Source organism: Pseudophryne corroboree, chromosome 8 (assembly GCF_028390025.1).
Source record: "Pseudophryne corroboree isolate aPseCor3 chromosome 8, aPseCor3.hap2, whole genome shotgun sequence".
Lineage (NCBI taxonomy): Eukaryota > Metazoa > Chordata > Amphibia > Anura > Myobatrachidae > Pseudophryne > Pseudophryne corroboree.
The window spans coordinates 376,392,066-376,416,037 of record NC_086451.1 but is presented as its reverse complement, the minus strand read 5'-3'; the positions used below and the strand labels follow the sequence as shown (position 1 = coordinate 376,416,037).

The 23,972-nt window shown below is 29.2% G+C and overlaps 30 non-coding genes across 30 annotated transcripts; all 30 read left to right on the top strand.

The window, feature by feature from the left end:
• Positions 1-168: 168 nt before the first annotated feature.
• Positions 169-241, top strand: TRNAR-UCG (transfer RNA arginine (anticodon UCG)). Its single transcript has one exon. It is a non-coding gene; the product is annotated as a tRNA-Arg (tRNA).
• Positions 242-1,660: 1,419 nt separating this feature from the next.
• Positions 1,661-1,733, top strand: TRNAR-UCG (transfer RNA arginine (anticodon UCG)). The gene has a single exon. It is a non-coding gene; the product is annotated as a tRNA-Arg (tRNA).
• A 400-nt stretch (positions 1,734-2,133) lies between these two features.
• On the top strand, positions 2,134-2,206 carry TRNAR-UCG (transfer RNA arginine (anticodon UCG)). Its single transcript has one exon. It is a non-coding gene; the product is annotated as a tRNA-Arg (tRNA).
• A 670-nt stretch (positions 2,207-2,876) lies between these two features.
• On the top strand, positions 2,877-2,949 carry TRNAR-UCG (transfer RNA arginine (anticodon UCG)). Its single transcript has one exon. It is a non-coding gene; the product is annotated as a tRNA-Arg (tRNA).
• Positions 2,950-4,094: 1,145 nt separating this feature from the next.
• Positions 4,095-4,167, top strand: TRNAR-UCG (transfer RNA arginine (anticodon UCG)). Its single transcript has one exon. It is a non-coding gene; the product is annotated as a tRNA-Arg (tRNA).
• A 400-nt stretch (positions 4,168-4,567) lies between these two features.
• On the top strand, positions 4,568-4,640 carry TRNAR-UCG (transfer RNA arginine (anticodon UCG)). The gene has a single exon. It is a non-coding gene; the product is annotated as a tRNA-Arg (tRNA).
• Positions 4,641-5,314: 674 nt separating this feature from the next.
• Positions 5,315-5,387, top strand: TRNAR-UCG (transfer RNA arginine (anticodon UCG)). Its single transcript has one exon. It is a non-coding gene; the product is annotated as a tRNA-Arg (tRNA).
• Positions 5,388-5,787: 400 nt separating this feature from the next.
• On the top strand, positions 5,788-5,860 carry TRNAR-UCG (transfer RNA arginine (anticodon UCG)). Its single transcript has one exon. It is a non-coding gene; the product is annotated as a tRNA-Arg (tRNA).
• Positions 5,861-6,533: 673 nt separating this feature from the next.
• TRNAR-UCG (transfer RNA arginine (anticodon UCG)) lies at positions 6,534-6,606 on the top strand. Its single transcript has one exon. It is a non-coding gene; the product is annotated as a tRNA-Arg (tRNA).
• Positions 6,607-7,007: 401 nt separating this feature from the next.
• TRNAR-UCG (transfer RNA arginine (anticodon UCG)) lies at positions 7,008-7,080 on the top strand. The gene has a single exon. It is a non-coding gene; the product is annotated as a tRNA-Arg (tRNA).
• Positions 7,081-8,224: 1,144 nt separating this feature from the next.
• Positions 8,225-8,297, top strand: TRNAR-UCG (transfer RNA arginine (anticodon UCG)). The gene has a single exon. It is a non-coding gene; the product is annotated as a tRNA-Arg (tRNA).
• A 402-nt stretch (positions 8,298-8,699) lies between these two features.
• TRNAR-UCG (transfer RNA arginine (anticodon UCG)) lies at positions 8,700-8,772 on the top strand. The gene has a single exon. It is a non-coding gene; the product is annotated as a tRNA-Arg (tRNA).
• Positions 8,773-9,917: 1,145 nt separating this feature from the next.
• Positions 9,918-9,990, top strand: TRNAR-UCG (transfer RNA arginine (anticodon UCG)). Its single transcript has one exon. It is a non-coding gene; the product is annotated as a tRNA-Arg (tRNA).
• Positions 9,991-10,392: 402 nt separating this feature from the next.
• Positions 10,393-10,465, top strand: TRNAR-UCG (transfer RNA arginine (anticodon UCG)). Its single transcript has one exon. It is a non-coding gene; the product is annotated as a tRNA-Arg (tRNA).
• Positions 10,466-11,610: 1,145 nt separating this feature from the next.
• On the top strand, positions 11,611-11,683 carry TRNAR-UCG (transfer RNA arginine (anticodon UCG)). Its single transcript has one exon. It is a non-coding gene; the product is annotated as a tRNA-Arg (tRNA).
• Positions 11,684-12,357: 674 nt separating this feature from the next.
• TRNAR-UCG (transfer RNA arginine (anticodon UCG)) lies at positions 12,358-12,430 on the top strand. The gene has a single exon. It is a non-coding gene; the product is annotated as a tRNA-Arg (tRNA).
• A 672-nt stretch (positions 12,431-13,102) lies between these two features.
• Positions 13,103-13,175, top strand: TRNAR-UCG (transfer RNA arginine (anticodon UCG)). The gene has a single exon. It is a non-coding gene; the product is annotated as a tRNA-Arg (tRNA).
• Positions 13,176-13,575: 400 nt separating this feature from the next.
• Positions 13,576-13,648, top strand: TRNAR-UCG (transfer RNA arginine (anticodon UCG)). The gene has a single exon. It is a non-coding gene; the product is annotated as a tRNA-Arg (tRNA).
• Positions 13,649-14,050: 402 nt separating this feature from the next.
• On the top strand, positions 14,051-14,123 carry TRNAR-UCG (transfer RNA arginine (anticodon UCG)). Its single transcript has one exon. It is a non-coding gene; the product is annotated as a tRNA-Arg (tRNA).
• Positions 14,124-16,013: 1,890 nt separating this feature from the next.
• TRNAR-UCG (transfer RNA arginine (anticodon UCG)) lies at positions 16,014-16,086 on the top strand. The gene has a single exon. It is a non-coding gene; the product is annotated as a tRNA-Arg (tRNA).
• A 674-nt stretch (positions 16,087-16,760) lies between these two features.
• TRNAR-UCG (transfer RNA arginine (anticodon UCG)) lies at positions 16,761-16,833 on the top strand. Its single transcript has one exon. It is a non-coding gene; the product is annotated as a tRNA-Arg (tRNA).
• A 1,145-nt stretch (positions 16,834-17,978) lies between these two features.
• TRNAR-UCG (transfer RNA arginine (anticodon UCG)) lies at positions 17,979-18,051 on the top strand. The gene has a single exon. It is a non-coding gene; the product is annotated as a tRNA-Arg (tRNA).
• A 401-nt stretch (positions 18,052-18,452) lies between these two features.
• TRNAR-UCG (transfer RNA arginine (anticodon UCG)) lies at positions 18,453-18,525 on the top strand. The gene has a single exon. It is a non-coding gene; the product is annotated as a tRNA-Arg (tRNA).
• A 672-nt stretch (positions 18,526-19,197) lies between these two features.
• On the top strand, positions 19,198-19,270 carry TRNAR-UCG (transfer RNA arginine (anticodon UCG)). Its single transcript has one exon. It is a non-coding gene; the product is annotated as a tRNA-Arg (tRNA).
• Positions 19,271-19,670: 400 nt separating this feature from the next.
• TRNAR-UCG (transfer RNA arginine (anticodon UCG)) lies at positions 19,671-19,743 on the top strand. Its single transcript has one exon. It is a non-coding gene; the product is annotated as a tRNA-Arg (tRNA).
• A 671-nt stretch (positions 19,744-20,414) lies between these two features.
• Positions 20,415-20,487, top strand: TRNAR-UCG (transfer RNA arginine (anticodon UCG)). The gene has a single exon. It is a non-coding gene; the product is annotated as a tRNA-Arg (tRNA).
• A 1,416-nt stretch (positions 20,488-21,903) lies between these two features.
• TRNAR-UCG (transfer RNA arginine (anticodon UCG)) lies at positions 21,904-21,976 on the top strand. Its single transcript has one exon. It is a non-coding gene; the product is annotated as a tRNA-Arg (tRNA).
• A 672-nt stretch (positions 21,977-22,648) lies between these two features.
• On the top strand, positions 22,649-22,721 carry TRNAR-UCG (transfer RNA arginine (anticodon UCG)). Its single transcript has one exon. It is a non-coding gene; the product is annotated as a tRNA-Arg (tRNA).
• Positions 22,722-23,122: 401 nt separating this feature from the next.
• On the top strand, positions 23,123-23,195 carry TRNAR-UCG (transfer RNA arginine (anticodon UCG)). The gene has a single exon. It is a non-coding gene; the product is annotated as a tRNA-Arg (tRNA).
• Positions 23,196-23,867: 672 nt separating this feature from the next.
• TRNAR-UCG (transfer RNA arginine (anticodon UCG)) lies at positions 23,868-23,940 on the top strand. Its single transcript has one exon. It is a non-coding gene; the product is annotated as a tRNA-Arg (tRNA).
• The last annotated feature ends 32 nt before the right edge of the window (positions 23,941-23,972 follow it).

Genomic DNA, 23,972 nt, shown 5'->3' with positions numbered 1-23,972 from the left:
AATATTAGTTTTATTCAGAATTAATAATTGAAATTATTGTTGGATTAAAGTTTGTCATCTGAGTGTAAGATTATCCAAAACAGTTGTCTCAAAGAAAAACAAATATGTTTTTTACTTGAATCTTTATGTTACCATACTTTCTTAGGCATTAATACATTAACAAACAGTGACCGCGTGGCCTAATGGATAAGGCGTCTGACTTCGGATCAGAAGATTGAGGGTTCAAGTCCCTTCGTGGTCATTGGATTCAATGTTATTTGTTTATACTGTATTTTTTTCATTAAGATGAAATATTTTGTAAGGAATATAATAATGAAATCAGAACAAACACAGCTCAAAGTAAAATATCTCAAAACCTTTGTTCTTTAAACTATTTAGCAAACTTTGTAGATTGCACAGCAGTCAATGTATCTTTAAGTTGATTTAAGGTTTCTCAAAATTCTAGGCTTGGGTATTGTGGAATACTAAACATTATTATTTTCTTTCAGAATCAATAACTAAAATTATTGTTGGATCAAAGTTTGTCATCTAGGTGTATATATTTTTACATAAAGATAACATCTTATGTATGGATTATAATAATGAAATCAGATCAAACATGATTCAAAGTGAAGAATCTCTAACCCTTTGGTCTTTAAACTATTCACTAAACTTTGTAGATTGCACATCAACCATTAAATATATTTCTCAGTTTGTTTAAGGTTTCTCAAACTTCTTGAATGGGGTATTGTAGAATACTAAACAATATTAGTTTTATTCAGAATCAATAACTAAAATTATTGTTGGATCAAAGTTTGTCATCTGAGTGTAAGATTATCCAAAACAGTTGTCTCAAAGAAACAAAACAAATATGTTTTTTACTTGAATCTTTATATTACTATACTTTCTTAGGCGTTAATCTTTGGACACATGGTGACCATGTGGCCTAATGGATAAGGCATCTGACTTCGGATCAGAAGATTGAGGGTTAGAGTCCATTCATGGTCATTGGATTCAATGTTATTTGTTTATACTGTATTTTTTTCATTAAGATGAAATATTTTGTAAGGAATATAATAATGAAATCAGAACAAACACAGCTCAAAGTAAAATATCTCAAAACCTTTGTTCTTTAAACTATTTAGCAAACTTTGTAGATTGCACAGCAGTCAATGTATCTTTAAGTTGATTTAAGGTTTCTCAAAATTCTAGGCTTGGGTATTGTGGAATACTAAACATTATTATTTTCTTTCAGAATCAATAACTAAAATTATTGTTGGATCAAAGTTTGTCATCTAGGTGTATATATTTTTACATAAAGATAACATCTTATGTATGGATTATAATAATGAAATCAGATCAAACATGATTCAAAGTGAAGAATCTCTAACCCTTTGGTCTTTAAACTATTCACTAAACTTTGTAGATTGCACATCAACCATTAAATATATTTCTCAGTTTGTTTAAGGTTTCTCAAACTTCTTGAATGGGGTATTGTAGAATACTAAACAATATTAGTTTTATTCAGAATTAATAATTGAAATTATTGTTGGATTAAAGTTTGTCATCTGAGTGTAAGATTATCCAAAACAGTTGTGTCAAAGAAACAAATCAAATACGTTTTTTACTTGAATCTTTATATTACTATACTTTCTTAGGCGTTAATCTTTGGACAGACATTGACCACGTGGCCTAATGGATAAGGCGTCTGACTTCGGATCAGAAGATTGAGGGTTCGAGTCCCTTCGTGGTCATTGCCTTCAATGTTATTTGTTTATACTGTATTTTTTTCATTAAGATGAAATATTTTGTAAGGAATATAATAATGAAATCAGAACAAACACAGCTCAAAGTAAAATATCTCAAAACCTTTGCTCTTTAAACTATTTAGCAAACTTTGTAGATTGCACAGCAGTCAATGTATCTTTAAGTTGATTTAAGGTTTCTCAAAATTCTAGGCTTGGGTATTGTGGAATACTAAACATTATTATTTTCTTTCAGAATCAATAACTAAAATTATTGTTTTATCAAAGTTTGTCATCTGAGTGTAAGATTATCTAAAACAGTTGTCTCAAAGAAACAAAACAAATATGTTTTTTACTTGAATCTTTATATTACTATACTTTCTTAGGCATTAATATTTGGACACACGGTGACCACGTGGCCTAATGGATAAGGCATCTGACTTCGGATCAGAAGATTGAGGATTCGAGTCCCTTCGTGGTCATTGCATTCAATGTTATTTGTTTATACTGTATTTTTTTCATTAAGATGAAATATTTTGTAAGGAATATAATAATGAAATCAGAACAAACACAGCTCAAAGTAAAATATCTCAAAACCTTTGTTCTTTAAACTATTTAGCAAACTTTGTAGATTGCACAGCAGTCAATGTATCTTTAAGTTGATTTAAGGTTTCTCAAAATTCTAGGCTTGGGTATTGTGGAATACTAAACATTACTATTTTCTTTCAGAATCAATAACTAAAATTATTGTTGGATCAAAGTTTGTAATCTAGGTGTATATATTTTTACATAAAGATAACATCTTATGTTTGGATTTTAATAATAAAATCAGATCAAACATGATTCAAAGTGAAGAATCTCTAACCCTTTGGTCTTTAAACTATTCAGTAAACTTTGTAGATTGCACATCAACCATTACATATATTTCTCAGTTTGTTTAAGGTTTCTCAAACTTCTTGAATGGGGTATTGTAGATTACTAAACAATATTAGTTTTATTCAGAATTAATAATTGAAATTATTGTTGGATTAAAGTTTGTCATCTGAGTGTAAGATTATCCAAAACAGTTGTCTCAAAGAAAAACAAATATGTTTTTTACTTGAATCTTTATGTTACCATACTTTCTTAGGCATTAATACATTAACAAACAGTGACCACGTGGCCTAATGGATAAGGCGTCTGACTTCGGATCAGAAGATTGAGGGGTCGAGTCCCTTCGTGGTCATTGGATTCAATGTTATTTGTTTATACTGTATTTTTTTCATTAAGATGAAATATTTTGTAAGGAATATAATAATGAAATCAGAACAAACACAGCTCAAAGTAAAATATCTCAAAACCTTTGCTCTTTAAACTATTTAGCAAACTTTGTAGATTGCACAGCAGTCAATGTATCTTTAAGTTGATTTAAGGTTTCTCAAAATTCTAGGCTTGGGTATTGTGGAATACTAAACATTATTATTTTCTTTCAGAATCAATAACTAAAATTATTGTTGGATCAAAGTTTGTCATCTGAGTGTAAGATTATCCAAAACAGTTGTCTCAAAGAAACAAAACAAATATGTTTTTTACTTGAATCTTTATATTACTATACTTTCTTAGGCGTTAATCTTTGGACACACGGTGACCACGTGGCCTAATGGATAAGGCATCTGACTTCAGATCAGAAGATTGAGGTTTAGAGTCCCTTCGTGGTCATTGGATTCAATGTTATTTGTTTATACTGTATTTTTTTCATTAAGATGAAATATTTTGTAAGGAATATAATAATGAAATCATAACAAACACAGCTCAAAGTAAAATATCTCAAAACCTTTGTTCTTTAAACTATTTAGCAAACTTTGTAGATTGCACAGCAGTCAATGTATCTTTAAGTTGATTTAAGGTTTCTCAAAATTCTAGGCTTGGGTACTGTGGAATACTAAACATTATTATTTTCTTTCAGAATCAATAACTAAAATTATTGTTGGATCAAAGTTTGTCATCTAGGTGTATATATTTTTACATAAAGATAACATCTTATGTATGGATTATAATAATGAAATCAGATCAAACATGATTCAAAGTGAAGAATCTCTAACCCTTTGGTCTTTAAACTATTCAGTAAACTTTGTAGATTGCACATCAACCATTAAATATATTTCTCAGTTTGTTTAAGGTTTCTCAAACTTCTTGAATGGGGTATTGTAGAATACTAAACAATATTAGTTTAATTCAGAATTAATAATTGAAATTATTGTTGGATTAAAGTTTGTCATCTGAGTGTAAGATTATCCAAAACAGTTGTCTCAAAGAAAAAAACAAATATGTTTTTTACTTGAATCTTTATGTTACTATACTTTCTTAGGCATTAATACATTAACAAACAGTGACCACGTGGCTTAATGGATAAGGCGTCTGACTTCGGATCAGAAGATTGAGTGTTCGAGTCCCTTCGTGGTCATTGGATTCAATGTTATTTGTTTATACTGTATTTTTTTCATTAAGATGAAATATTTTATAAGGAATATAATAATGAAATCAGAACAAACACAGCTCAAAGTAAAATATCTCAAAACCTTTGTTCTTTAAACTATTTAGCAAACTTTGTAGATTGCACAGCAGTCAATGTATCTTTAAGTTGATTTAAGGTTTCTCAAAATTCTAGGCTTGGGTATTGTGGAATACTAAACATTATTATTTTCTTTCAGAATCAATAACTAAAATAATTGTTGGATCAAAGTTTGTCATCTGAGTGTAAGATTATCCAAAACAGTTGTCTCAAAGAAACAAAACAAATATGTTTTTTACTTGAATCTTTATATTACTATACTTTCTTAGGCGTTAATCTTTGGACAGACACTGACCACGTGGCCTAATGGATAAGGCGTCTGACTTCGGATCAGAAGATTGAGGGTTCGAGTCCCTTCGTGGTCATTGCCTTCAATGTTATTTGTTTATACTGTATTTTTTTTTCATTAAGATGAAATATTTTGTAAGGAATATAATAATGAAATCAGAACAAACACAGCTCAAAGTAAAATATCTCAATACCTTTGTTCTTTAAACTATTTAGCAAACTTTGTAGATTGCACAGCAGTCAATGTATCTTTAAGTTGATTTAAGGTTTCTCAAAATTCTAGGCTTGGGTATTGTGGAATACTAAACATTATTATTTTCTTTCAGAATCAATAACTAAAATTATTGTTGGATCAAAGTTTGTCATCTAGGTGTAAATATTTTTACATAAAGATAACATCTTATGTTTGGATTTTAATAATGAAATCAGATCAAACATGATTCAAAGTGAAGAATCTCTAACCCTTTGGTCTTTAAACTATTCAGTAAACTTTGTAGATTGCACATCAAAAATTACATATATTTCTCAGTTTGTTTAAGGTTTCTCAAACTTCTTGAATGGGGTATTGTAGAATACTAAACAATATTAGTTTTATTCAGAATTAATAATTGAAATTATTGTTGGATTAAAGTTTGTCATCTGAGTGTAAGATTATCCAAAACAGTTGTCTCAAAGAAAAAAACAAATATGTTTTTTACTTGAATCTTTATGTTACTATACTTTCTTAGGCATTAATATTTTGACAAACGGTGACCACGTGGCCTAATGGATAAGGCATCTGACTTCGGATCAGAAGATTGAGGGTTCGAGTCCCTTCGTGGTCATTGGATTCAATGTTATTTGTTTATACTGTATTTTTTTCATTAAGATGAAATATTTTGTAAGGAATATAATAATGAAATCAGAACAAACACAGCTCAAAGTAAAATATCTCAAAACCTTTGTTCTTTAAACTATTTAGCAAACTTTGTAGATTGCACAGCAGTCAATGTATCTTTAAGTTGATTTAAGATTTCTCAAAATTCTAGGCTTGGGTATTGTGGAATACTAAACATTATTATTTTCTTTCAGAATCAATAACTAAAATTATTGTTGGATCAAAGTTTGTCATCTGAGTGTAAGATTATCCAAAACAGTTGTCTCAAAGAAACAAAACAAATATGTTTTTTACTTGAATCTTTATATTACTATACTTTCTTAGGCGTTAATCTTTGGACACACGGTGACCACGTGGCCTAATGGACAAGGCATCTGACTTCGGATCAGAAGATTGAGGGTTAGAGTCCCTTCGTGGTCATTGGATTCAATGTTATTTGTTTATACTGTATTTTTTTCATTAAGATGAAATATTTTGTAAGGAATATAATAATGAAATCATAACAAACACAGCTCAAAGTAAAATATCTCAAAACCTTTGTTCTTTAAACTATTTAGCAAACTTTGTAGATTGCACAGCAGTCAATGTATCTTTAAGTTGATTTAAGGTTTCTCAAAATTCTAGGCTTGGGTATTGTGGAATACTAAACATTATTATTTTCTTTCAGAATCAATAACTAAAATTATTGTTGGATCAAAGTTTTTCATCTAGGTGTATATATTTTTACATAAAGATAACATCTTATGTTTGGATTTTAATAATGAAATCGGATCAAACATGATTCAAAGTGAAGAATCTCTAACCCTTTGGTCTTTAAACTATTCAGTCAACTTTGTAGATTGCACATCAACCATTAAATATATTTCTCAGTTTGTTTAAGGTTTCTCAAACTTCTTGAATGGGGTATTGTAGAATACTAAACAATATTAGTTTTATTCAGAATTAATAATTGAAATTATTGTTGGATTAAAGTTTGTCATCTGAGTGTAAGATTATCCAAAACAGTTGTCTCAAAGAAAGAAAACAAATATGTTTTTTACTTGAATCTTTATATTACTATACTTTCTTAGGCGTTAATCTTTGGACAGACATTGACCACGTGGCCTAATGGATAAGGCGTCTGACTTCGGATCAGAAGATTGAGGGTTCGAGTCCCTTCGTGGTCATTGCCTTCAATGTTATTTGTTTATACTGTATTTTTTTTCATTAAGATGAAATATTTTGTAAGGAATATAATAATGAAATCAGAACAAACACAGCTCAAAGTAAAATATCTCAAAACCTTTGCTCTTTAAACTATTTAGCAAACTTTGTAGATTGCACAGCAGTCAATGTATCTTTAAGTTGATTTATGGTTTCTCAAAATTCTAGGCTTGGGTATTGTGGAATACTAAACATTATTATTTTCTTTCAGAATCAATAACTAAAATTATTGTTGAATTAAAGTTTGTCATCTGAGTGTAAGATTATCCAAAACAGTTGTCTCAAAGAAACAAAACAAATATGTTTTTTACTTGAATCTTTATGTTACTATACTTTCTTAGGCATTAAGATTTTGACAAACAGTGACCACGTGGCCTAATGGATATGGCGTCTGACTTCGGATCAGAAGATTGAGGGTTCGAGTCCCTTCGTGGTCATTGGATCCAATGTTATTTGTTTATACTGTATTTTTTACATTAAGATGAAATATTTTGTAAGGAATATAATAATGAAATCAGAACAAACACAGCTCAAAGTAAAATATCTCAAAACCTTTGTTCTTTAAACTATTTAGCAAACTTTGTAGATTGCACAGCAGTCAATGTATCTTTAAGTTGATTTAAGGTTTCTCAAAATTCTAGGCTTGGGTATTGTGGAATACTAAACATTATTATTTTCTTTCAGAATCAATAACTAAAATTATTGTTGGATCAAAGTTTGTCATCTAGGTGTAAATATTTTTACATAAAGATAACATCTTATGTTTGGATTTTAATAATGAAATCAGATCAAACATGATTCAAAGTGAAGAATCTCTAACCCTTTGGTCTTTAAACTATTCAGTAAACTTTGTAGATTGCACATCAACCATTACATATATTTCTCAGTTTGTTTAAGGTTTCTCAAACTTCTTGAATGGGGTATTGTAGAATACTAAACAATATTAGTTTTATTCAGAATTAATAATTGAAATTATTGTTGGATGAAAGTTTGTCATCTGAGTGTAAGATTATCCAAAACAGTTGTCTCAAAGAAAAAAACAAATATGTTTTTTACTTGAATCTTTATGTTACTATACTTTCTTAGGCATTAATACATTAACAAACAGTGACCACGTGGCCTAATGGATAAGGCGTCTGACTTCGGATCAGAAGATTGAGTCTTCGAGTCCCTTCGTGGTCATTGGATTCAATGTTATTTGTTTATACTGTATTTTTTTCATTAAGATGAAATATTTTGTAAGGAATATAATAATGAAATCAGAACAAACACAGCTCAAAGTAAAATATCTCAAAACCTTTGTTCTTTAAACTATTTAGCAAACTTTGTAGATTGCACAGCAGTCAATGTATCTTTAAGTTGATTTAAGGTTTCTCAAAATTCTAGGCTTGGGTATTGTGGAATACTAAACATTATTATTTTCTTTCAGAATCAAGAACTAAAATAATTGTTGGATGAAAGTTTGTCATCTGAGTGTAAGATTATCCAAAACAGTTGTCTCAAAGAAAAAAACAAATATGTTTTTTACTTGAATCTTTATATTACTATACTTTCTTAGGCGTTAATCTTTGGACAGACATTGACCACGTGGCCTAATGGATAAGGCGTCTGACTTCGGATCAGAAGTTTGAGGGTTCGAGTCCCTTCGTGGTCATTGTCTTCAATGTTATTTGATTATACTGTATTTTTTTTTCATTAAGATGAAAAATTTTGTAAGGAATATAATAATGAAATCAGAACAAACACAGCTCAAAGTAAAATATCTCAATACCTTTGTTCTTTAAACTATTTAGCAAACTTTGTAGATTGCACAGCAGTCAATGTATCTTTAAGTTGATTTAAGGTTTCTCAAAATTCTAGGCTTGGGTATTGTGGAATACTAAACATTATTATTTTCTTTCAGAATCAATAACTAAAATTATTGTTGAATTAAAGTTTGTCATCTGAGTGTAAGATTATCCAAAACAGTTGTCTCAAAGAAACAAAACAAATATGTTTTTTACTTGAATCTTTATGTTACTATACTTTCTTAGGCATTAATATTTTTACAAACAGTGACCACGTGGCCTAATGGATAAGGCGTCTGACTTCGGATCAGAAGATTGAGTGTTCGAGTCCCTTCGTGGTCATTGGATTCAATGTTATTTGTTTATACTGTATTTTTTTCATTAAGATGAAATATTTTGTAAGGAATATAATAATGAAATCAGAACAAACACAGCTCAAAGTAAAATATCTCAATACCTTTGTTCTTTAAACTATTTAGCAAACTTTGTAGATTGCACAGCAGTCAATGTATCTTTAAGTTGATTTAAGGTTTCTCAAAATTCTAGGCTTGGGTATTGTGGAATACTAAACATTATTATTTTCTTTCAGAATCAATAACTAAAATTATTGTTGGATCAAAGTTTGTCATCTAGGTGTAAATATTTTTACATAAAGATAACATCTTATGTTTGGATTTTAATAATGAAATCAGATCAAACATGATTCAAAGTGAAGAATCTCTAACCCTTTGGTCTTTAAACTATTCAGTAAACTTTGTAGATTGCACATCAACCATTACATATATTTCTCAGTTTGTTTAAGGTTTCTCAAACTTCTTGAATGGGGTATTGTAGAATACTAAACAATATTAGTTTTATTCAGAATTAATAATTGAAATTATTGTTGGATTAAAGTTTGTCATCTGAGTGTAAGATTATCCAAAACAGTTGTCTCAAAGAAAAAAACAAATATGTTTTTTACTTGAATCTTTATGTTACTATACTTTCTTAGGCATTAATATATTAACAAACAGTGACCACGTGGCCTAATGGATAAGGCATCTGACTTCGGATCAGAAGATTGACAGTTCGAGTCCCTTCGTGGTCATTGGATTCAATGTTATTTGTTTATACTGTATTTTTTTCATTAAGATGAAATATTTTGTAAGGAATATAATAATGAAATCAGAACAAACACAGCTCAAAGTAAAATATCTCAAAACCTTTGTTCTTTAAACTATTTAGCAAACTTTGTAGATTGCACAGCAGTCAATGTATCTTTAAGTTGATTTAAGGTTTCTCAAAATTCTAGGCTTGGGTATTGTGGAATACTAAACATTATTATTTTCTTTCAGAATCAATAACTAAAATAATTGTTGGATCAAAGTTTGTCATCTGAGTGTAAGATTATCCAAAACAGTTGTCTCAAAGAAACAAAACAAATATGTTTTTTACTTGAATCTTTATATTACTATACTTTCTTAGGCGTTAATCTTTGGGCAGACATTGACCACGTGGCCTAATGGATAAGGCGTCTGACTTCGGATCAGAAGTTTGAGGGTTCGAGTCCCTTCGTGGTCATTGTCTTCAATGTTATTTGATTATACTGTATTTTTTTTTCATTAAGATGAAAAATTTTGTAAGGAATATAATAATGAAATCAGAACAAACACAGCTCAAAGTAAAATATCTCAATACCTTTGTTCTTTAAACTATTTAGCAAACTTTGTAGATTGCACAGCAGTCAATGTATCTTTAAGTTGATTTAAGGTTTCTCAAAATTCTAGGCTTGGGTATTGTGGAATACTAAACATTATTATTTTCTTTCAGAATCAATAACTAAAATTATTGTTGAATTAAAGTTTGTCATCTGAGTGTAAGATTATCCAAAACAGTTGTCTCAAAGAAACAAAACAAATATGTTTTTTACTTGAATCTTTATGTTACTATACTTTCTTAGGCATTAATATTTTTACAAACAGTGACCACGTGGCCTAATGGATAAGGCGTCTGACTTCGGATCAGAAGATTGAGTGTTCGAGTCCCTTCGTGGTCATTGGATTCAATGTTATTTGTTTATACTGTATTTTTTTCATTAAGATGAAATATTTTGTAAGGAATATAATAATGAAATCAGAACAAACACAGCTCAAAGTAAAATATCTCAATACCTTTGTTCTTTAAACTATTTAGCAAACTTTGTAGATTGCACAGCAGTCAATGTATCTTTAAGTTGATTTAAGGTTTCTCAAAATTCTAGGCTTGGGTATTGTGGAATACTAAACATTATTATTTTCTTTCAGAATCAATAACTAAAATTATTGTTGGATCAAAGTTTGTCATCTAGGTGTAAATATTTTTACATAAAGATAACATCTTATGTTTGGATTTTAATAATGAAATCAGATCAAACATGATTCAAAGTGAAGAATCTCTAACCCTTTGGTCTTTAAACTATTCAGTAAACTTTGTAGATTGCACATCAACCATTACATATATTTCTCAGTTTGTTTAAGGTTTCTCAAACTTCTTGAATGGGGTATTGTAGAATACTAAACAATATTAGTTTTATTCAGAATTAATAATTGAAATTATTGTTGGATTAAAGTTTGTCATCTGAGTGTAAGATTATCCAAAACAGTTGTCTCAAAGAAAAAAACAAATATGTTTTTTACTTGAATCTTTATGTTACTATACTTTCTTAGGCATTAATATATTGACAAACAGTGACCACGTGGCCTAATGGATAAGGCATCTGACTTCGGATCAGAAGATTGACAGTTCGAGTCCCTTCGTGGTCATTGGATTCAATGTTATTTGTTTATACTGTATTTTTTTCATTAAGATGAAATATTTTGTAAGGAATATAATAATGAAATCAGAACAAACACAGCTCAAAGTAAAATATCTCAAAACCTTTGTTCTTTAAACTATTTAGCAAACTTTGTAGATTGCACAGCAGTCAATGTATCTTTAAGTTGATTTAAGGTTTCTCAAAATTCTAGGCTTGGGTATTGTGGAATACTAAACATTATTATTTTCTTTCAGAATCAATAACTAAAATAATTGTTGGATTAAAGTTTGTCATCTGAGTGTAAGATTATCCAAAACAGTTGTCTCAAAGAAACAAAACAAATATGTTTTTTACTTGAATCTTTATATTACTATACTTTCTTAGGCGTTAATCTTTGGACAGACATTGACCACGTGGCCTAATGGATAAGGCGTCTGACTTCGGATCAGAAGTTTGAGGGTTCGAGTCCCTTCGTGGTCATTGCCTTCAATGTTATTTGTTTATACTGTATTTTTTTTTCATTAAGATGAAATATTTTGTAAGGAATATAATAATGAAATCAGAACAAACACAGCTCAAAGTAAAATATCTCAATACCTTTGTTCTTTAAACTATTTAGCAAACTTTGTAGATTGCACAGCAGTCAATGTATCTTTAAGTTGATTTAAGGTTTCTCAAAATTCTAGGCTTGGGTATTGTGGAATACTAAACATTATTATTTTCTTTCAGAATCAATAACTAAAATTATTGTTGGATCAAAGTTTGTCATCTAGGTGTAAATATTTTTACATAAAGATAACATCTTATGTTTGGATTTTAATAATGAAATCAGATCAAACATGATTCAAAGTGAAGAATCTCTAACCCTTTGGTCTTTAAACTATTCAGTAAACTTTGTAGATTGCACATCAACCATTACATATATTTCACAGTTTGTTTAAGGTTTCTCAAACTTCTTGAATGGGGTATTGTAGAATACTCAACAATATTAGTTTTATTCAGAATTAATAATTGAAATTATTGTTGGATTAAAGTTTGTCATCTGAGTGTAAGATTATCCAAAACAGTTGTCTCAAAGAAAAAAACAAATATGTTTTTTACTTGAATCTTTATGTTACTATACTTTCTTAGGCATTAATATATTAACAAACAGTGACCACGTGGCCTAATGGATAAGGCATCTGACTTCGGATCAGAAGATTGAGGGTTCGAGTCCCTTCGTGGTCATTGGATTCAATGTTATTTGTTTATACTGTATTTTTTTCATTAAGATGAAATATTTTGTAAGGAATATAATAATGAAATCAGTACAAACACAGCTCAAAGTAAAATATCTCAAAACCTTTGTTCTTTAAACTATTTAGCAAACTTTGTAGATTGCACAGCAGTCAATGTATGTTTAAGTTGATTTAATGTTTCTCAAAATTCTAGGCTTGGGTATTGTGGAATACTGAACATTATTATTTTCTTTCAGAATCAATAACTAAAATTATTGTTGGATCAAAGTTTGTCATCTAGGTGTATATATTTTTACATAAAGATAACATCTTATGTTTGGATTTTAATAATGAAATCAAATCAAACATGATTCAAAGTGAAGAATCTCTAACCCTTTGGTCTTTAAACTATTCAGTAAACTTTGTAGATTGCACATCAACCATTAAATATATTTCTCAGTTTGTTTAAGGTTTCTCAAACTTCTTGAATGGGGTATTGTAGAATACTAAACAATATTAGTTTTATTCAGAATTAATAATTGAAATTATTGTTGCATTAAAGTTTGTCATCTGAGTGTAAGATTATCCAAAACTGTTGTCTCAAAGAAAAAAACAAATATGTTTTTTACTTGAATCTTTATGTTACTATACTATCTTAGGCATTGATACATTGACAAAGCGTGACCACGTGGCCTAATGGATAAGGCGTCTGACTTCGGATCAGAAGATTGAGGGTTCGAGTCCCTTTGTGGTCATTGGATTCAATGTTATTTGTTTATACTGTATTTTTTTCATTAAGATGAAATATTTTGTAAGGAATATAATAATGAAATAAGAACAAACACAGCTCAAAGTAAAATATCTCAAAACCTTTGTTCTTTAAACTATTTAGCAAACTTTGTAGATTGCACAGCAGTCAATGTATCTTTAAGTTGATTTAAGGTTTCTCAAAATTCTAGGCTTGGGTATTGTGGAATACTAAACATTATTATTTTCTTTCAGAATCAATAACTAAAATAATTGTTGGATCAAAGTTTGTCATCTGAGTGTAAGATTATCCAAAACAGTTGTCTCAAAGAAACAAAACAAATATGTTTTTTACTTGAATCTTTATATTACTATACTTTCTTAGGCGTTAATCTTTGGACAGACATTGACCACGTGGCCTAATGGATAAGGCGTCTGACTTCGGATCAGAAGTTTGAGGGTTCGAGTCCCTTCGTGGTCATTGTCTTCAATGTTATTTGATTATACTGTATTTTTTTTTCATTAAGATGAAATATTTTGTAAGGAATATAATAATGAAATCAGAACAAACACAGCTCAAAGTAAAATATCTCAATACCTTTGTTCTTTAAACTATTTAGCAAACTTTGTAGATTGCACAGCAGTCAATGTATCTTTAAGTTGATTTAAGGTTTCTCAAAATTCTAGGCTTGGGTATTGTGGAATACTAAACATTATTATTTTCTTTCAGAATCAATAACTAAAATTATTGTTGAATTAAAGTTTGTCATCTGAGTGTAAGATTATCCAAAACAGTTGTCTCAAAGAAACAAAACAAATATGTTTTTTACTTGAATCTTTATGTTACTATACTTTCTTAGGCATTAATATTTTTACAAACAGTGACCACGTGGCCTAATGGATAAGGCGTCTGACTTCGGATCAGAAGATTGAGTGTTCGAGTCCCTTCGTGGTCATTGGATTCAATGTTATTTGTTTATACTGTATTTTTTTCATTAAGATGAAATATTTTGTAAGGAATATAATAATGAAATCAGAACAAACACAGCTCAAAGTAAAATATCTCAATACCTTTGTTCTTTAAACTATTTAGCAAACTTTGTAGATTGCACAGCAGTCAATGTATCTTTAAGTTGATTTAAGGTTTCTCAAAATTCTAGGCTTGGGTATTGTGGAATACTAAACATTATTATTTTCTTTCAGAATCAATAACTAAAATTATTGTTGGATCAAAGTTTGTCATCTAGGTGTAAATATTTTTACATAAAGATAACATCTTATGTTTGGATTTTAATAATGAAATCAGATCAAACATGATTCAAAGTGAAGAATCTCTAACCCTTTGGTCTTTAAACTATTCAGTCAACTTTGTAGATTGCACATCAACCATTACATATATTTCTCAGTTTGTTTAAGGTTTCTCAAACTTCTTGAATGGGGTATTGTAGAATACTAAACAATATTAGTTTTATTCAGAATTAATAATTGAAATTATTGTTGGATTAAAGTTTGTCATCTGAGTGTAAGATTATCCAAAACAGTTGTCTCAAAGAAAAAAACAAATATGTTTTTTACTTGAATCTTTATGTTACTATACTTTCTTAGGCATTAATATATTAACAAACAGTGACCACGTGGCCTAATGGATAAGGCATCTGACTTCGGATCAGAAGATTGACAGTTCGAGTCCCTTCGTGGTCATTGGATTCAATGTTATTTGTTTATACTGTATTTTTTTCATTAAGATGAAATATTTTGTAAGGAATATAATAATGAAATCAGAACAAACACAGCTCAAAGTAAAATATCTCAAAACCTTTGTTCTTTAAACTATTTAGCAAACTTTGTAGATTGCACAGCAGTCAATGTATCTTTAAGTTGATTTAAGGTTTCTCAAAATTCTAGGCTTGGGTATTGTGGAATACTAAACATTATTATTTTCTTTCAGAATCAATAACTAAAATTATTGTTGGATCAAAGTTTGTCATCTAGGTGTAAATATTTTTACATAAAGATAACATCTTATGTTTGGATTTTAATAATGAAATCAGATCAAACATGATTCAAAGTGAAGAATCTCTAACCCTTTGGTCTTTAAACTATTCAGTAAACTTTGTAGATTGCACATCAACCATTACATATATTTCTCAGTTTGTTTAAGGTTTCTCAAACTTCTTGAATGGGGTATTGTAGAATACTAAACAATATTAGTTTTATTCAGAATTAATAATTGAAATTATTGTTGGATTAAAGTTTGTCATCTGAGTGTAAGATTATCCAAAACAGTTGTCTCAAAGAAAAAAACAAATATGTTTTTTACTTGAATCTTTATGTTACTATACTTTCTTAGGCATTAATATATTAACAAACAGTGACCACGTGGCCTAATGGATAAGGCATCTGACTTCGGATCAGAAGATTGACAGTTCGAGTCCCTTCGTGGTCATTGGATTCAATGTTATTTGTTTATACTGTATTTTTTTCATTAAGATGAAATATTTTGTAAGGAATATAATAATGAAATCAGAACAAACACAGCTCAAAGTAAAATATCTCAAAACCTTTGTTCTTTAAACTATTTAGCAAACTTTGTAGATTGCACAGCAGTCAATGTATCTTTAAGTTGATTTAAGGTTTCTCAAAATTCTAGGCTTGGGTATTGTGGAATACTAAACATTATTATTTTCTTTCAGAATCAATAACTAAAATAATTGTTGGATCAAAGTTTGTCATCTGAGTGTAAGATTATCCAAAACAGTTGTCTCAAAGAAACAAAACAAATATGTTTTTTACTTGAATCTTTATATTACTATACTTTCTTAGGCGTTAATCTTTGGACAGACATTGACCACGTGGCCTAATGGATAAGGCGTCTGACTTCGGATCAGAAGTTTGAGGGTTCGAGTCCCTTCGTGGTCATTGCCTTCAATGTTATTTGTTTATACTGTATTTTTTTTTCATTAAGATGAAATATTTTGTAAGGAATATAATAATGAAATCAGAACAAACACAGCTCAAAGTAAAATATCTCAATACCTTTGTTCTTTAAACTATTTAGCAAACTTTGTAGATTGCACAGCAGTCAATGTATCTTTAAGTTGATTTAAGGTTTCTCAAAATTCTAGGCTTGGGTATTGTGGAATACTAAACATTATTATTTTCTTTCAGAATCAATAACTAAAATTATTGTTGGATCAAAGTTTGTCATCTAGGTGTAAATATTTTTACATAAAGATAACATCTTATGTTTGGATTTTAATAATGAAATCAGATCAAACATGATTCAAAGTGAAGAATCTCTAACCCTTTGGTCTTTAAACTATTCAGTAAACTTTGTAGATTGCACATCAACCATTACATATATTTCACAGTTTGTTTAAGGTTTCTCAAACTTCTTGAATGGGGTATTGTAGAATACTAAACAATATTAGTTTTATTCAGAATTAATAATTGAAATTATTGTTGGATTAAAGTTTGTCATCTGAGTGTAAGATTATCCAAAACAGTTGTCTCAAAGAAAAAAACAAATATGTTTTTTACTTGAATCTTTATGTTACTATACTTTCTTAGGCATTAATATATTAACAAACAGTGACCACGTGGCCTAATGGATAAGGCATCTGACTTCGGATCAGAAGATTGAGGGTTCGAGTCCCTTCGTGGTCATTGGATTCAATGTTATTTGTTTATACTGTATTTTTTCATTAAGATTAAATATTTTGTTTGGAATATAATAATGAAATCAGAACAAACACAGCTCAAAGTAAAATATCTCAAAACCTTTGTTCTTTAAACTATTTAGCAAACTTTGTAGATTGCACAGCAGTCAATGTATCTTTAAGTTGATTTAAGGTTTCTCAAAATTCTAGGCTTGGGTATTGTGGAATACTAAACATTATTATTTTCTTTCAGAATCAATAACTAAAATTATTGTTGGATCAAAGTTTGTCATCTGAGTGTAAGATTATCCAAAACAGTTGTCTCAAAGAAACAAAACAAATATGTTTTTTACTTGAATCTTTATATTACTATACTTTCTTAGGCGTTAATCTTTGGACACACGGTGACCACGTTGCCTAATGGATAAGGCATCTGACTTCGGATCAGAAGATTGAGGGTTAGAGTCCCTTCGTAGTCATTGGATTCAATGTTATTTGTTTATACTGTATTTTTTTCATTAAGATGAAATATTTTGTAAGGAATATAATAATGAAATCATAACAAACACAGCTCAAAGTAAAATATCTCAAAACCTTTGTTCTTTAAACTATTTAGCAAACTTTGTAGATTGCACAGCAGTCAATGTATCTTTAAGTTGATTTAAGGTTTCTCAAAATTCTAGGCTTGGGTATTGTGGAATACTAAACATTATTATTTTCTTTCAGAATCAATAACTAAAATTATTGTTGGATCAAAGTTTTTCATCTAGGTGTATATATTTTTACATAAAGATAACATCTTATGTTTGGATTTTAATAATGAAATCGGATCAAACATGATTCAAAGTGAAGAATCTCTAACCCTTTGGTCTTTAAACTATTCAGTAAACTTTGTAGATTGCACATCAACCATTAAATATATTTCTCAGTTTTTTTAAGGTTTCTCAAACTTCTTGAATGGGGTATTGTAGAATACTAAACAATATTAGTTTTATTCAGAATTAATAATTGAAATTATTGTTGGATTAAAGTTTGTCATCTGAGTGTAAGATTATCCAAAACAGTTGTCTCAAAGAAAGAAAACAAATATGTTTTTTACTTGAATCTTTATATTACTATACTTTCTTAGGCGTTAATCTTTGGACAGACATTGACCACGTGGCCTAATGGATAAGGCGTCTGACTTCGGATCAGAAGATTGAGGGTTCGAGTCCCTTCGTGGTCATTGTCTTCAATGTTATTTGTTTATACTGTATTTTTTTTCATTAAGATGAAATATTTTGTAAGGAATATAATAATGAAATCAGAACAAACACAGCTCAAAGAAAAATATCTCAAAACCTTTGCTCTTTAAACTATTTAGCAAACTTTGTAGATTGCACAGCAGTCAATGTATCTTTAAGTTGATTTAAGGTTTCTCAAAATTCTAGGCTTGGGTATTGTGGAATACTAAACATTATTATTTTCTTTCAGAATCAACAACTAAAATTATTGTTGAATTAAAGTTTGTCATCTGAGTGTAAGATTATCCAAAACAGTTGTCTCAAAGAAACAAAACAAATATGTTTTTTACTTGAATCTTTATGTTACTATACTTTCTTAGGCATTAAAATTTTGACAAATAGTGACCACGTGGCCTAATGGATATGGCGTCTGACTTCGGATCAGAAGATTGAGGGTTCGAGTCCCTTCGTGGTCATTGGATCCAATGTTATTTGTTTATACTGTATTTTTTTCATTAAGATGAAATATTTTGTAAGGAATATAATAATGAAATCAGAACAAACACAGCTCAAAGTAAAATATCTCAAAACCTTTGTTCTTTAAACTATTTAGCAAACTTTGTAGATTGCACAGCAGTCAATGTATCTTTAAGTTGATTTAAGGTTTCTCAAAATTCTAGGCTTGGGTATTGTGGAATACTAAACATTATTATTTTCTTTCAGAATCAATAACTAAAATTATTGTTGGATCAAAGTTTGTCATCTAGGTGTATATATTTTTACATAAAGATAACATCTTATGTTTGGATTTTAATAATGAAATCAGATCAAACATGATTCAAAGTGAAGAATCTCTAACCCTTTGGTCTTTAAACTATTCAGTAAACTTTGTAGATTGCACATCAACCATTAAATATATTTCTCAGTTTGTTTAAGGTTTCTCAAACTTCTTGAATGGGGTATTGTAGAATACTAAACAATATTAGTTTTATTCAGAATTAATAATTGAAATTATTGTTGGATTAAAGTTTGTCATCTGAGTGTTAGATTATCCAAAACAGTTGTCTCAAAGAAAAAAACAAATATGTTTTTTACTTGAATCTTTATGTTACTATACTTTCTTAGGCATTGATATATTGCCAATGAGTGACCACGTGGCCTAATGGATAAGGCGTCTGACTTCGGATCAGAAGATTGAGAGTTCGAGTCCCTTCGTGGTCATTGCATTCAATGTTATTTGTTTATACTGTATTTTTTTCATTAAGATTAAATATTTTGTAAGGAATATAATAATGAAATCAGAACAAACACAGCTCAAAGTAAAATATCTCAAAACCTTTGTTCTTTAAACTATTTAGCAAACTTTGTAGATTGCAAAGCAGTCAATGTATCTTTAAGTTGATTTAAGGTTTCTCAAAATTCTAGGTTTGGGTATTGTGGAATACTAAACATTATTATTTTCTTTCAGAATCAATAACTAAAATTGTTGTTGGATCAAAGTTTGTCATCTGAGTGTAAGATTATCCAAAACAGTTGTCTCAAAGAAACAAAACAAATATGTTTTTTACATGAATCTTTATATTACTATACTTTCTTAGGCGTTAATCTTTGGACAGACATTGACCACGTGGCCTAATGGATAAGGAGTCTGACTTCGGATCAGAAGATTGAGGGTTCGAGTCCCTTCGTGGTCATTGCATTCAATGTTATTTGTTTATACTATGTTTTTTCATTAAGATGAAATATTTTGTAAGGAATATAATAATGAAATCAGAACAAACACAGCTCAAAGTAAAATATCTCAAAACCTTTGTTCTTTAAACTATTTAGCAAACTTTGTAGATTGCACAGCAGTCAATGTATCTTTAAGTTGATTTAAGGTTTCTCAAAATTCTAGGCTTGGGTATTGTGGAATACTAAACATTATTATTTTCTTTCAGAATCAATAACTAAAATTATTGTTGGATCAAAGTTTGTCATCTAGGTGTATATATTTTTACATAAAGATAACATCTTATGTTTGGATTTTAATAATGAACTCAGATCAAACATGATTCAAAGTGAAGAATCTCTAACCCTTTGGTCTTTAAACTATTCAATAAACTTTGTAGATTGCACATCAACCATTAAATAAATTTCTCAGTTTGTTTAAGGTTTATCAAACTTCTTGAATGGGGTATTGTAGAATACTAAACAATATTAGTTTTATTCAGAATTAATAATTGAAATTATTGTTGCATTAAAGTTTGTCATCTGAGTGTAAGATTATCCAAAACAGTTGTCTCAAAGAAAAAAACAAATATGTTTTTGACTTGAATCTTTATGTTACTATACTATCTTAGGCATTGATATATTGACAAAGTGTGACCACGTGGCCTAATGGATAAGGCGTCTGACTTCGGATCAGAAGATTGAGGGTTCGAGTCCCTTCGTGGTCATTGGATTCAATGTTATTTGTTTATACTATATTTTTTTCATTAAGATGAAATATTTTGTAAGGAATATAATAATGAAATCAGAACAAACACAGCTCAAAGTAAAATATCTCAAAACCTTCGTTCTTTAAACTATTTAGCAAACTTTGTAGATTGCACAGCAGTCAATGTATCTTTAAGTTGATGTAAGGTTTCTCAAAATTCTAGGCTTGGGTATTGTGGAATACTAAACATTAATATTTTCTTTCAGAATCAATAACTAAAATTATTGTTGGATCAAAGTTTGTCATCTAGGTGTATATATTTTTACATAAAGATAACATCTTATATTTGGATTTTAATAATGAAATCAGATCAAACATGATTCAAAGTGAAGAATCTCTAACCCTTTGGTCTTTAAACTATTCAGTAAACTTTGTAGATTGCACATCAACCATTAAATATATTTCTCAGTTTGTTTAAGGTTTCTCAAACTTCTTGAATGGGGTATTGTAGAATACTAAACAATATAAGTTTTATTCAGAATTAATAACTAAAATTGTTGATGGATCAAAGTTTGTCATCTGAGTGTAAGATTATCCAAAACAGTTGTCTCAAAGAAACAAAACAAATATGTTTTTTACATGAATCTTTATATTACTATACTTTCTTAGGCGTTAATCTTTGGACAGACATTGACCACGTGGCCTAATGGATAAGGCGTCTGACTTCGGATCAGAAGATTGAAGGGTCGAGTCCCTTCGTGGTCATTGCATTCAATGTTATTTGTTTATACTGTGTTTTTTCATTAAGATGAAATATTTTGTAAGGAATATAATAATGAAATCAGAACAAACACAGCTCAAAGTAAAATATATCAAAACCTTTGTTCTTTAAACTATTTAGCAAACTTTGTAGATTGCACAGCAGTCAATATATCTATAAGTTGATTAAGGTTTCTCAAAATTCTAGGCTTGGGTATTGTGGAATACTAAACATTATTATTTTCTTTCAGAATCAATAACTAACATTATTGTTGGATCAAAGTTTGTCATCTAGGTGTATATATTTTTACATAAAGATAACATCTTATGTTTGGATTTTAATAATGAAATCAGATCAAACATGATTCAAAGTGAAGAATCTCTAACCCTTTGGTCTTTAAACTATTCAGTAAACTTTGTAGATTGCACATCAACCATTAAATATATTTCTCAGTTTGTTTAAGGTTTCTCAAACTTCTTGAATGGGGTATTGTAGAATACTAAACAATATTAGTTTTATTCAGAATTAATAATTGAAATTATTGTTGCATTAAAGTTTGTCATCTGAGTGTAAGATTATCCAAAACAGTTGTCTCAAAGAAAAAAACAAATATGTTTTTTACTTGAATCTTTATGTTACTATACTTTCTTAGGCATTGATATATTGACAAAGAGTGACCACGTGGCCTAATGGATAAGGCGTCTGACTTCGGATCAGAAGATTGAGGGTTCGAGTCCCTTCGTGGTCATTGGATTCAATGTTATTTGTTTATACTGTGTTTTTTCATTAAGATGAAATATTTTGTAAGGAATATAATAATGAAATCAGAACAAACACAGCTCAAAGTAAAATATCTCAAAACCTTTGTTCTTTAAACTATTTAGCAAACTTTGTAGATTGCACAGCAGTCAATGTATCTTTAAGTTGATTTAAGGTTTCTCAAAATTCTAGGCTTGGGTATTGTGGAATACTAAACATTATTATTTTCTTTCAGAATCAATAACTAAAATTATTGTTGGATCAAAGTTTTTCATCTAGGTGTATATATTTTTACATAAAGATAACATCTTATGTTTGGATTTTAATAATGAAATCGGATCAAACATGATTCAAAGTGAAGAATCTCTAACCCTTTGGTCTTTAAACTATTCAGTAAACTTTGTAGATTGCACATCAACCATTAAATATATTTCTCAGTTTTTTTAAGGTTTCTCAAACTTCTTGAATGGGGTATTGTAGAATACTAAACAATATTAGTTTTATTCAGAATTAATAATTGAAATTATTGTTGGATTAAAGTTTGTCATCTGAGTGTAAGATTATCCAAAACAGTTGTCTCAAAGAAAGAAAACAAATATGTTTTTTACTTGAATCTTTATATTACTATACTTTCTTAGGCGTTAATCTTTGGACAGACATTGACCACGTGGCCTAATGGATAAGGCGTCTGACTTCGGATCAGAAGATTGAGGGTTCGAGTCCCTTCGTGGTCATTGTCTTCAATGTTATTTGTTTATACTGTATTTTTTTTCATTAAGATGAAATATTTTGTAAGGAATATAATAATGAAATCAGAACAAACACAGCTCAAAGAAAAATATCTCAAAACCTTTGCTCTTTAAACTATTTAGCAAACTTTGTAGATTGCACAGCAGTCAATGTATCTTTAAGTTGATTTAAGGTTTCTCAAAATTCTAGGCTTGGGTATTGTGGAATACTAAACATTATTATTTTCTTTCAGAATCAACAACTAAAATTATTGTTGAATTAAAGTTTGTCATCTGAGTGTAAGATTATCCAAAACAGTTGTCTCAAAGAAACAAAACAAATATGTTTTTTACTTGAATCTTTATGTTACTATACTTTCTTAGGCATTAAAATTTTGACAAATAGTGACCACGTGGCCTAATGGATATGGCGTCTGACTTCGGATCAGAAGATTGAGGGTTCGAGTCCCTTCGTGGTCATTGGATCCAATGTTATTTGTTTATACTGTATTTTTTTCATTAAGATGAAATATTTTGTAAGGAATATAATAATGAAATCAGAACAAACACAGCTCAAAGTAAAATATCTCAAAACCTTTGTTCTTTAAACTATTTAGCAAACTTTGTAGATTGCACAGCAGTCAATGTATCTTTAAGTTGATTTAAGGTTTCTCAAAATTCTAGGCTTGGGTATTGTGGAATACTAAACATTATTATTTTCTTTCAGAATCAATAACTAAAATTATTGTTGGATCAAAGTTTGTCATCTAGGTGTATATATTTTTACATAAAGATAACATCTTATGTTTGGATTTTAATAATGAAATCAGATCAAACATGATTCAAAGTGAAGAATCTCTAACCCTTTGGTCTTTAAACTATTCAGTAAACTTTGTAGATTGCACATCAACCATTAAATATATTTCTCAGTTTGTTTAAGGTTTCTCAAACTTCTTGAATGGGGTATTGTAGAATACTAAACAATATTAGTTTTATTCAGAATTAATAATTGAAATTATTGTTGGATTAAAGTTTGTCATCTGAGTGTTAGATTATCCAAAACAGTTGTCTCAAAGAAAAAAACAAATATGTTTTTTACTTGAATCTTTATGTTACTATACTTTCTTAGGCATTGATATATTGCCAATGAGTGACCACGTGGCCTAATGGATAAGGCGTCTGACTTCGGATCAGAAGATTGAGAGTTCGAGTCCCTTCGTGGTCATTGCATTCAATGTTATTTGTTTATACTGTATT